A 10,866-nucleotide genomic window follows, 5' to 3' on the forward strand; every position below is an offset into this window, starting at 1 on the left:
GTAATAGCTTTGGACCTTATATTACTATAATATGAACCTCTAAACGAATTTCCAACGAACTCAGACAAATATCGTAACAATTGGCTCAAAAAATGATTAATTTACTAAAAGTCTTACACGTTATGTATAGAAAGGAAATATCGCCGATTAAAGAAGCGACCATGTCACGCGGGCCTTTCACAGCCATTTTTATTTGGTTTGAGGTGTGGTCTTCAAAATGATTATATTGCTTTTCGGTACGAATTTAAACAAAAAGAAAAAATCCATAGCCGACCGTTACGACACCATTTGCTTGATGCCCTTGCGCATTAGCAAGTGCATGGTTTGAAGGTTCTTCCTAACATCCATATAATACCCAAAACTCTTACTCATGGATAATGGCAGCGAGATGTCCGGTCGCTTTTTGGATTGTTTATGTTGTCTTTCTGTATATAATGTCTAAGAATTTTCGTACAAAAACATCATTTTGTGGAGCTTATTGTTTCGACATTATTTGGTGATTTCGTTGCAGCTTAGCCGTTAGATTAGCATTTGCATCTTTTTTTTTTATAGCAATATAAGCACAAAGCTGTAATTAAAGAGACACTTTCTTAAAACGCAGCATTGTCTAGGACCAACCTTTACGTCACAATTTGACTGATTCCAGTGCGGAAAAGCCATTGCATTTGCGTTTGGAGGTTATTCTTTATAGCGATTTAATGCCCAATACTGTAATGCAAGGGAAAATGCCCCATGAGGCCCATGTGGCATGTCGACCATTTTCTCTTTCTGTATATAAAGGTTTAAATTACTTTTTTCATGAGCCAACCGCTATTTTTCTAATGCCGTTGCAGATAAGCTTGTTTTCGTTTTTAGTATCGGCGTTCTTTATATGACGCTTTCGGAATTTTTGTAAAATAAAAACCCATTTACTTGAGCCAACCGTTATGATTTGTCTGATTACGTTTCAAATAATCGTTGCATTAGTTTTTTCTCTACAGCAATATTAATTCAAATGCTTTAATCTATGAATAATGGCCACGAGAGGTCTGCGTGGTATGTCGATATTTTCTATCTACAATATTTCTATCTATATATAAATTCTAAAAATCTTCGTAAAAGATCCATTTATTGAAGCCATCCTATATTATATCATGCGCCTAATTCCGTTGCGGATCAAATAATTTAATAACTTTAAGGTTTTTTATTTTAGAAATATTTTACCTAAAACTCTAAACGAAGAAGAATCGTCAATCGTTTCAATACAATTTGTTTGTTTGCGTTGCGGATATGTCATTGTACAAGTTTAGAAGTTCTTCATTACAGCAAAATAAAACACAAAACCATAATGCAAGGCAAATGACCGAGATAGGACCGCGCGGCACATTTGCGTTTTCAGATTTGCGATTTTTTCTTTCTGTACGAAAAAGCACCATTTACAGGAGCCAACCGTTACGGGCTATACCTCAAATATAAGGCCACTAGTGGTAGCCTAGGAGGCTTATAGAGGTGTAAGACAAATGGCCATTTGACTCAATGTCACGGAAATCAATCGTCACTGAGTAATTGCCCTTCGCCCGTTCTTCAAAACAAGCGTGTTATCTAGTTTCTAATGGTAAGCAAATTGATAGATTGAAAAATCGGTAAAACCTGATGGAATCTGAAAATGCAAGCCACTTTTGCACATTGATATATATTCAAAGAAGATAACAGTATAAAAGTGCAAGCCGTTTTTGCACCCAAAGTGATTAAATATAGGACAACAATCCGATTTTTAAGAATCAATAATAAAGACAATAAAAAAAATACTGGTTTTGTTGGAAAATCTACACTTTTTACTTTGAGTCAGTTAATTTAACGTTCAAGTATTGTTCTTTTTAAGTTTGATTTCAGTACCATTAATTTTTACTTTGGCTTTTGTGCAACTGCATTTCCATAACAACATCATTACTTATTAAAGCTTTGACTGTTGTACAAACATCTATATTATATTCGGTAACAAAGACTTAATTAAGTTATTGCACTTTACAATGGTTTCTAATAAATTTCGCGCAATGTCTTCGATAATCTTTTTATGTACCCTTACTGTAATATCAAAATAATAACATCATGTCCTGTCAATGCAAAAGTTCAACCAAAGGCTACTTCACCACATGGATTTTGGGTACTTATAATTAATTTGTCAAATTTGTACAGATTATTTCCTGTAATTTCATGCAAAGAATATTTTGTCGCACAATGGGTTTTCGTTTTAATCTCAGTTGTCTGCAGCAGCTACCGACAAAAACATGACTGATTTGTGAAGACTATAGGCATTAATATTTTGTATAATCAACGCAAATATATATAACAAGAAGAAAAAGCTGTTTACTAGACATTTCTTACAAGGAGGTCGCACGCTCTTCCTGGTCTCTTGATGGGGGCGCAGCTAAAAAAGATACCGACATGATTAAAATGTCGAACTTTGCTTAGACTGTTTCCACGGATACTCCGGGATATGTTCTACTCCTAATATCTTTGGTTGGGCGGAGCTACAGCTGATGCTGACATGATTGACGTATGAATATACAGTAGATCAATTGAAAAACATACAGATATGTTTTCATTATGAATGTCAAATAAAAAATCGTTTTTTGTTTGACACAAATTTAGATTTCTTACCTCACCATCACCCTCCTGAAATTATTACATGTACGTATATAGCTTCACTAGCCAGCACACCTTTGCATTCTAACCAGGTTTGACACTGTTGCATCTTCATCCTGATATAAACAGATTACTGGAAGCTGGAAAAGATTCGTTTTAGAAATCAGGTTATGGTTAAAAACACCCCAAAAACCCACATAATGTTACAACGCTAGGGACGTGGACGGTAGTTTGCACTTGACAGTACCGTCCATGAACAGGCTCAATCAAACCGAGCCTGCAACATTTTCAATTTTGCCATGTTGGGCTTTCACTAGGGATTCTTATTTCTCTCTAATTTGCTCCTCAGATGTATGTCTATGTTATTTCATACTGTTTTGGTGACACTTTTGTTTGTGCCCCTTGTTGTTTTCTCGTCTACGGTAAGTATCTTCACCTTTGCCCCTAGTTTTTATTCTTTGATTTACCCCCCTTTCCCAGGTCTTCTGGGCCATTCCCCTGTGCCCTTTGACTTTGTGGGCCTATAATTCAATCATTAATTTGTTTTCTTTGAATTCCTTATCAGTTACAATTATTTGTTATTTTAGTGATTAATCTGTCCGTGTTCTGTCTTGTGCCCTGTCCTGTTTTTGTTTGGGGTCCGCCTTTGCCATTTGCCGCTGGATCTTGTTGCTTGGTCGCGTGGGGGTTGCGTTCATTGAACGCCGCCTTTCCTTGTTGATCTTGTTTGTCATATTTTATGTCAATAACAACAGCATCATTCATTTTAGATTTAAATTTTATGCATCTGTATGTCTGTAACAACAACATTACTTTTTTTAAGCTTTTACTTTTGTACAACTGTATGTTTATGGAAACATTTGTCATTTTAGATTTGAATTTTGTACAACTGTATGTCTATGACAATGGTTTCATCCATTATTTGTAAATAATTTGGGATTGTATTCGTACATACCACATCTGTAATAATTTGTAAGTGAAGTAGAAAGAATATGTTCATCCTTTGAAAATGAGAAATATATTTTAGTGGTAGGGATACACTGGATGACAGGGAAAAGGAGACATTAACATTTTGTCTAGTGTACTGTCTGATAAAAATCTGGAAGCATTAATCACAACAAAATAACATGAAAATTGCTGACTCGTTTTGATTGAGTCTGGACATGAGTGATAATGATTAAGTGCAACACCCCCACGCCCCTAGCACCTGCTTGAGCGTAACTCAGTTCTGAACACTTAATAGTGCTGGCATCAATGATCCTGAAGGAGCAGAAAAAATATAACAACACTGAAGTGAAGTACGGGGCAACTTTTTACAGCTGCCACATAGCACTTGAAACCTGCTGTTGTGAAGTATAAAAATCTGGAAACAAAGTGATTCCTCGGAATCATTAATCACAACAAAATTACATGAAAATTGCAGACTCGGTTTGATTGAGTCTTAACATGAGGGATAATGATTAAGTGCAACATCCCTCACGCCCCGTAGCACCGGCTTGAGCTGTACTCAATTTTCAACACTTAATAGTGCTGGCATCAATGACCCCGAAGGACAAGGAAAATAATAAAGTTCTTTATTCCTTCAGCATAGTTGAACTAGAATAGCGCATGCTTCCAGGTTTGAAAATTGTGTTTTGCAAGGATAGCTGCTGTATGGTGATTAACATAGCTAATTTTAAACTAGATTTCTTGAAAGGTCACGTGACGATAATAAACATTTTCCATGTCAGTTAAAATTGAAGAAATTTTCTAAGCCTCCTTAAGATATTATGGTTTTCACACTAACGAGCTATATAAGAATGGCAAAAGAATAATAATTTATAACCATATTTCCTTTTAGGTGTTTTGCTTTCGGATTTTTTCAAAGCGAAAATCATGTGCTATCAAGTTATGATGATAGATGTATTTCTCTTCATTGATAGAAACATTGACAAGCTTTTGTTTTTTCTTTTCTATCTGTAAATGTTGAAAATTTAACATATTTTTTCCATAAAATGTGATACACGACCTTTCTGTTGGCCACATCTATAACAAACCGAAACAAGATTTCCAAATTTCAAGTAGTGTATGCATCAACTTTATCCATAGCAGTATCTTAAATTGTTTTAAAAGTTTCTTTTTCTTTTTATTGAACATATCTTTACCCACATACTTTTTATCACAACAAATAAAACAGTTTTGTCCCCCGTCAGTATGTTATTATTAGCTTGTAGCTTGTTTCCTTGGAAACGGATTCGTAACGTATGCTATATATTATTTAGTTTCAAAGCAATTTAGCATTATAATAGATAATTTGAAAGGACAGACAGGAAGGACAACACTCGAAGCATGTCTTTGACAGAAGTGAGCGCACTATCTAAGGTATAATTAATTAACATTTTATTTTGTTATTTTATATAAATTAAATGTTCTTTACATATATTTCTTAAACATTTGAAGAAAGTACACGAGATAAAGTGTACATATGACATCATGATAAACATAAAATATAATTATTTTGTGTTAAGTTGCGATTTAATGTTTAAATAATAAAACCGCCAATAAAATGTTAAAACTAGTTAAATTTGGCAATCCTGGTTTTTATGTTGCTTTAATGTCTATATTACTTCTGAAATTTTTATAATAAATTAAGGGTTAAACACACATTTTGCCTAGAAGTGAAATGCTTTTATTTTTTCAAAAACTTTTTATTTTGGTGTCTTGTTATAGCTTCCAAAAAGGCCAAGTTAGTTTAACAAGCTTTTGCTCCTGTTGCTTTTTTGCAATCAGATTTTCTAAGTCTTTTGCATAGAAGTCAAATAATATTTGTTTACATTTTGTTACTTTAATGAAAAATATCTAATTCCATAAAACCATAATTTAAACGTTATCAAACTCATAACTCATATGTGCCCTATCCAAAGAAAGAAAAAATATTCGTTTCTAAGGAATTGTCTACATGTTGTTTTAAAGTCAGATAGTCTGGGACATTTTACTCCCGTTGGTCTTAGCTCATAAATTTTAAATAACTTTTAAAGGAGAATAGCGACTTTTGTGTCTACAATGATTTGATTTTTTATATAAAACTTTGTGATTGTTTTTGTAATGTTGCTCTCTCACTGGATAATCGTGACGTTTATATATTAAAAAACAACAAACAACAAAACATGACATTTTCCTGTTTAATAAATTCGTGTTGCTGCTCGGGCTTCCTAAACTTACAACCGTTTATACTTTGCCTTATAATCTGTCAAAATATGAATCTGAACGTGTTTACAATGATTTTGGTTGACTGAACGATGCAACACAATTATTTCATCTGACGTAGCTATTATCAATCAAATTCAGCTGAAAAAAAATGCCAAGAAGAATTTCAAGCCCCTAAGGTGACATTTTGCACACTTTTTCCCCCGGAACTAAATTCGTTTTTACGAAATAATTATTCGTTTTTAAATATTTCGTAGTTAAAAAGTAGTATTTTGTAATTACGCAATATTAATTCGTTTTTACGAAATATTTATTCGTTATAACGAAAAAATAATTCGTTTTTACGAAATATTATTTCGTTTTTAAAAAATATTTATTCGTTTTAACGAAATATTAATTCGCAATTACGAAATATTAATTCGTGATTACGAAATATTATTTCGTAATTACAAAATATTATTTCTTAAAAACGAAACATTATTTCGTAAATACGAAATTATATTTTGTTAAAAAGAATTTTTTTTTCAAGGGTTTAAAAGAGTTTTGGTGATATTTATAAAGAAGGCCCCGAAACAAAGTTGTTGACTAAATATAAGGCATGTAAATGCAGTATAAATAGTGATTTTTTTCTCCCTAAGTTATTACACAACCACATTGTAAATAAATTTAAATAATCGCCTGATAATAGCGTTGCCGCCACAGCATTGATAGTACACGCGCTAGGTAAATTTTGTTAAAATGGGGGTCCTGTGCTGCAATCCAAACACGGACAATTTTTATGATCGCAAGCTGCCCATACATAAATTGTAAGGAAGTATACTTTTTTATAAATTGATTAGATTAGTGAAAATCTGGAGCCCCCATCCCCACCCCTTTAGTTTTACTAATGAATATATTAAAAGAAAAATAATAATATAAACATGTCAGAAAAGATTAATTGCCTCAAAAATTAAAACATTGCTGATAGTTACATGTATTTGACAATGGGGAAAAAGAGGATATTTTGGATAGAGAATGACTTCTCACTCAGAAACCCTGTTCACTTAAATATATTATCTTGAGAACCATTCGGCTTATAATCGCAAGATTGATCCAGGCTTGTAAATGACCCTTTTGTGAGATTAGTAGGTTTTTTGTCAAGCTCACAATGACCTTAAGATTTCGTAAAAACGAACTAATATTTCGTAATTACGAATTTATATTTCGTAATTACGAATTAATATTTCGTAAAAACTAATTAATATTTCGTAAGAATTAATTTCCGGGAAAAAAGTGTCGAAAATGTCACCTTAGGGGCTCCGTATATTTACTTGGTACACGCAAAATTCTTATTTAACAATTACAAGTTTCCAAAAGTTGTTAAATTTTAAACGCATTTTGCTTAAAATGCGCATTATGCAGGCTAGCACTGTTCATGTTACACGACTGTTAAATTGCATTTAACAAAAGAAAAGACGTAATTAAATTGACTCCAATAATGTTTCGGCCAAACCCTTTTGTATGTCAAACCCTTTTTCATTTTTACCACATGCATATCGTTTCTAGATAATGAATATCATATTATATTAAAAACATCAATTTAGCAATATGTATTGATATTAAATGAAATGAAAATAAAAATCAAAAATGAACAGGAGGTATATAAATAGGCTTAATCATAGTAATCTGGAACGCCAACGGAAATACCAAAAGACATTTTTAATCCGAAATATTCCAAATAACCTACATTCTTTTTAAATACTTTTGATAAAATTGCCATTGCATTTAACGTTTAGATCTTGGAATCTTTGTCAGATATGTTTCTAGATTAAACTGTAATATTTCTTTAAACCTTTACCTTGCACTGACATTTTCATATACACAAACACATTGATATGTGATTCATTAATGTGCAAAGATATATGTAACTTATGTAATTTATATACTTTGAATACATCAATAATCATATAGTATCATGAACACTGAACTGTGTGTGTCGGTAAAGTTTTGGTTTGCTTTATTTAGTGTCTTTCGGTATTTCAACAGTTATTGGTGTTATTAATAAGCGTAATTGGTGGTTTCGTTATTTTGGACAAAACATTTAATAATGCTATTTGCGACTCTTTCTTATGTTAAAATAAGGTATGCACTCAGGAATAGAATTGTTTTTAAAGCAGTGTTTAATCTGAAGTACTTTTCATAGATGTAAAATATCCCAGAAGAAATATAACAAGAAAGGTTGTTTCTAATACTCCTTTCGATTATTTAGGAATTTAGACGCCAAAGCAATGCAGAAAGATCCTTTTAATATGTTAATTTACTTATCTTAGAACGGCCAATGATTTTCTTTGATTTTGTTATGTTATTTTAAAATAAGCAATGAAAATCCTACTTAAACTTAGTTTTTCTCTGTATATTTTACAGAAAGTTAGACTTTCTCAGACGGACTTCGTCCAAAAAAAATTATGATGATCATTTATTATTTATATCAAACTATTGAAGAAAAAGAAACAAATTACTCTAAAGTTGTCAGAGAAAAAATTTTTCTTAAATTGTTATTGTAATTTATTCCAGTTGTTAAAATGTGACGCTACAAGGCCATAGATATGGAAATAAGTCAAGAAAATACAACAAATCTTCATCTTTTCAATGACACAGGAGCCTATAAGCCAGAACATGACCATGCATTTACAGATATATCGTTGGGAGTTGGCGGCTGCATCACCATAATAAATATCATTACAATAAGCTTACTGTTGAGACATAGAAAATGTTTCTCTGAACACGGATTCTGGCAGCAACTTCTGTTTTTATGTTTTACAGATATTTTATCTGGAATTGCAATAGCAGTTATTCCTCTATTTCACCTCATTGTTCATGGGAATATATATTATTCCTTCTGTATCATTGGTATTGTTCTTTTTCCAATATCAGTTACATTGTCAGCCGGTAACTGTTTTATTATCAGTATTCAAAGGTACATGGTTATACGATCAATAGACACACCAATAACACACGAGCACAGACGTGTTACATATTTAATGATTTTGGGCAATATTCTTTTAAGTTTTATAACTTTCAGCGCGTCAGTACTTGTTGTGTTTGCCAACTTTGGTTTCAAGTACAAGGAATTCTGCAATAATGTTAACAAGACTGGACAGAATGAGTACAAATCCATATATATAGCGGGTACGGGTAATAATATTAGCTATATTTTTGTTAGCCACAAATATCTCCACCGTTCTAAGCATTGTTAAGATAAGACGACAAGGTGAACTTCAGCTTTGCAGAATCCTATCACCCAGCCCCTCTACAACCGCTACAACTGCTCTCGAAATCATGAAAAGAAATCGCTATGCGACCGTTACATTCATTGCAATTGTCTTTGTATTGAATATTACAACAGTTCCGTCATTGATTTTTTTGTTTGTATCCATGAATTACAAGATGGAAATCGCGGCTGAGACAACGGAGATAATCAGCCGGTTGATGTCCATAAACTCTTTTATCAACCCGTTCATTTATTCAGCAAGAACGACCGACTTTCGCTCAGCTGTCTGGAAAGACATGAAAGCAATTATGTCACGAATAAGGTGTACTTCAGATACTCTGCAAAACTAAATTTGATGAAGTTATCAAATTTGTGGTGAACATTTTAAAGGTTTGGTTTTAAGGAAGACATTTGTTTCGCGACAATACGAACCCCTAGTGAATTTAATTGTTTTACTATCTTTGCATCAAAATGTTATTAGATTCGAAAAGATAGTAACGATTAAGTGAAATTTCAATCATTTTGAGTGATGTTGATAAAAAAATATAAAAGAATAGTATTACATAATACATTATAACGAAATTCTCAATAGAAACACTAAAAATACGCTTGAAACTTTCACAAGTAATACAAGTTATTGCATTAATAAAGTTTAAGTTATTACGCCCCTCAAGAGTTTAGAGGCTTTATAGTCACGGCCGTCCCGTCTTGCTTGTTTCGTCCTTTAGTCAATAGGCATATCTCTGGTGAATTTGGTTAAAGATTTAAGAAATGTTCTTAAATTTACATCAATATATAAATAACTTTGACCCGATATATTTACAGGTTTAACAACTATTTTTACATAAATACGTACTACATTTAACCAAACCAATCTGTTTGTAATGTAGTGTGCGTTTTTAAACAGACGCCTTACATAGAACAAAAATAACTGTTATATATAAAAACCGAGGTCCAATTTGAATTTCTTATACATATGTAACTTTGACACTCACAATAGAAAGATATGCGAGAGATATTTGATGTAGAAATTGTAATTCCTTATATTTGTGTTTCCCACGCATGTATTTATTCAGATTATTATTATTTGTTGTTAAAAATGTAAACTTGACAAAAATATACGAATGTTATAGAATATTGTATTGTAGAACTTCAATGCACTTGTAAAAGCATTTTATTTTCATTTACGATCATGATATTTTTTCGACTTGATAACTTAATATATTTACAGCTATTACAATTTAAAGCATTTACATTTATAAACTTCTAGTTCATAGACTTGTTCATGTATTATAAATATATTAATAGTATTACACATTAAAATTAATGTTTAATATGTATATTTGAAAAAAAATTGTTAAATGTAGTTGCATTGCCATCATGTACTTATAGCCTGAATGATTAAATCAATTAAATCAATTAAAATTAAAATGTTCAAATTGAATGGATGAATATTATCTTTGTTTAGAAATGTTTGTTAGTCTGTCTGTGAATATTTGCACCTAAGATTACTGGCCATTTATAAAAAATTCGAAATGTAAGAGAACCATTGCTTTTCAAAACATATTCATTTGAACCCTTTATCTGCTGGAACCTAAAGTGATTAGCCTTTGCCACCATGAAAGAGCCAAGCCAGCCTGTAAATCCTTGTAATCAGACAATGCTCTACAATTTGAGTTGACAAACACATTAGTTTAGTTTTGAATGTATAAAGCACAAGAAATATGTATGCAGAATCATTCAGATTGTCCAATGTCTTTGAAACTGATAATATGTCTTTTTATAAAAACACTGATGGAAAAATG

Source organism: Ruditapes philippinarum, unplaced genomic scaffold (assembly GCF_026571515.1).
Source record: "Ruditapes philippinarum isolate M1 unplaced genomic scaffold, ASM2657151v2 ctg98_1_1_1_1, whole genome shotgun sequence".
NCBI classification, from domain to species: Eukaryota; Metazoa; Mollusca; class Bivalvia; order Venerida; family Veneridae; genus Ruditapes; species Ruditapes philippinarum.